This window comes from Clavelina lepadiformis, chromosome 7 (assembly GCF_947623445.1).
Source record: "Clavelina lepadiformis chromosome 7, kaClaLepa1.1, whole genome shotgun sequence".
Lineage (NCBI taxonomy): Eukaryota > Metazoa > Chordata > Ascidiacea > Aplousobranchia > Clavelinidae > Clavelina > Clavelina lepadiformis.
The window spans coordinates 2,755,244-2,757,743 of record NC_135246.1 but is presented as its reverse complement, the minus strand read 5'-3'; the positions used below and the strand labels follow the sequence as shown (position 1 = coordinate 2,757,743).

The 2,500-nt window shown below is 51.2% G+C and overlaps 1 non-coding gene across 1 annotated transcript in view; it reads left to right on the top strand.

Annotated features, from left to right (window-relative positions):
* The first annotated feature begins 1,117 nt into the window (after positions 1-1,117).
* Positions 1,118-2,500, top strand: part of LOC143466338 (small subunit ribosomal RNA) — a 1,808-nt gene continuing 425 nt past the window's right edge. The window contains exon 1 of the ribosomal RNA XR_013118781.1: positions 1,118-2,500. This exon is cut by the window's right edge and continues 425 nt beyond it. This is a non-coding gene — a ribosomal RNA (small subunit ribosomal RNA).

Genomic DNA, 2,500 nt, shown 5'->3' with positions numbered 1-2,500 from the left:
AATACGTTGTCATTGCCTTGCATTGACTCACGTAGCTTTGCAATGCTGCTTGACGATTATTTGATGATTTTGTTGTATGACATATATTGTTATGATTATATCGATTAAAATTGTGCACTTTGACACTGTATGGCATTAGATTAATTTTATAGACTTTTGACTTCGAAATTTTTTCAAGTCGATTCACACCAAAAAAATGTTAAGTCCAAACGCCCAGGTCGCGCGGATAGCCCTCACCCGCCGCGGATTTTCCCAAGTCGGAAGAGCTTTAGCCGCGAGTCGGTGTTTGGACTTTAACTTTTTGTTGGTGTGATGAGACTTGAACATTTTTTAGAGTCCAAACGACCAGGTCGCGCGCATAGCTTTCACCTGGCGCGGATTTTCCGAACTCGGGAGAGCATCACGCGCGGGTCGGTGTTTTGGACTCTGAAAATTTTTCCCATCCACTCCAAAAAATGTTAGAGTCCAAACGCCCAGGCCGCGCATATTCTCTTGACCGAGCGCGGATTTTTCGACCTCGGAAAAGTTTTTGCCGCGGGTCGATGTTTGGACTCTGAAATTTTTTCAAGTCTCGACAAAAAGTTAAAGTCCAAACGTTGGGAAATATTTTCAGAGTCCAAACGTTCGAGTTGCGCGCAGTGCCCGGCCGGGGCGCGGTTCGGCGGCCACGGCAAGCGGCCACGCACCTTCCCAAACTCCAAATCCGGCCGCGAGGTCGCGCGATCCCGAGGCCGTTCTGGGGTACCATGGCGATGCAGGATTCTGTGACTACTATGAGGGAGCAGGCAGTCGTGTGAGCGAATGCGCGCGCGAGTGCGAATCGAAGCAGAATCGATCTCGGTTGGCGTCGGGCACGATGGGCAGATGTAATGCTGTTCGCGCGGTCGCCCATGCTTAGCCGGGGTTTTGAGCGGTCTGTCGGATCCAGTGGCAAGCTATCGGCGTGCCTCGGCGCGAGTATTGCACTCGAATCGCCGGGCAGCGTCCGGAATCGACGGTTTTCGGAGCTCGTGCAAGCCGCGAGCGTAGTGTTTGAGTAGCGATGTACACGGAGAACGTGTGAAAAGAAACGCGGGGCGCCCGTCGTCCCGCAGCAGCCTCGTTTGCTGCGAATAGCTACCTGGTTGATCCTGCCAGTAGTCATATGCTTGTCTCAAAGATTAAGCCATGCAAGTGTAAGTACGAGCTCTCGTACAGTGAAACTGCGAATGGCTCATTAAATCAGTTATGGTTCATTTGATCGTACGTGTTACTTGGATAACTGTGGTAATTCTAGAGCTAATACATGCGAAAAGCGCCGACTCACGGAGGCGTGCATTTATCAGACCAAAAACCGACCGGGCCTCGGCCCGTGCTCGTTGGTGACTCTGGATAACTTTGCGGATCGCACGGTCTTGCACCGGCGACAAATCATTCAAGTGTCTGCCCTATCAACTTTCGTCGGTACGGTATCTGCCTACCGAGGTTCTTACGGGTGACGGGGAATCAGGGTTCGATTCCGGAGAGGGAGCCTGAGAAACGGCTACCACTTCCAAGGAAGGCAGCAGGCGCGCAAATTACCCATTCCCGACGCGGGGAGGTAGTGACGAAAAATAACAATGCAGGACTCTAACGAGGCCCTGTAATTGGAATGAGTACACTCTAAAACTTTTAACGAGTATCCATTGGAGGGCAAGTCTGGTGCCAGCAGCCGCGGTAATTCCAGCTCCAAAAGTGTATATTTAAGTTGTTGCGGTTAAAAAGCTCGTAGTTGGATTTTGGGCTCGGGCCGTCGGTCCGTCGCAAGGCGTGTACTGGCGTGCCCGGCCTCACCTTCGGTTCACCGTCGGTGCTCTTGACTGAGTGTTGGCGGCGGCCGGAACGTTTACTTTGAAAAAATTAGAGTGTTCAAAGCAGGCGGTTCGCCTGAATAATGGTGCATGGAATAATGGAATAGGACCTCGGTTCTATTTTGTTGGTTTTCGGAGCGCGAGGTAATGATTAAGAGGGACGGACGGGGGCATTCGTACTGTGCCGCTAGAGGTGAAATTCTTGGATCGGCGCAAGACGAACAACTGCGAAAGCATTTGCCAAGAATGTTTTCTTTAATCAAGAGCGAAAGTCAGAGGTTCGAAGACGATCAGATACCGTCCTAGTTCTGACTATAAACGATGCCAACTAGCGATCGGGGGGCGTTACTTTGACGACCTCTCCGGCAGCTTTCGGGAAACCAAAGTCTTTGGGTTCCGGGGGAAGTATGGTTGCAAAGCTGAAACTTAAAGGAATTGACGGAAGGGCACCACCAGGAGTGGAGCCTGCGGCTTAATTTGACTCAACACGGGAAATCTCACCCGGCCCGGACACAGTGAGGATTGACAGATTGAGAGCTCTTTCTTGATTCTGTGGGTGGTGGTGCATGGCCGTTCTTAGTTGGTGGAGCGATTTGTCTGGTTAATTCCGATAACGAACGAGACTCTGGCTTGCTAAATAGTTACGCGACCTTCCCGGTCGGCGTCTAACT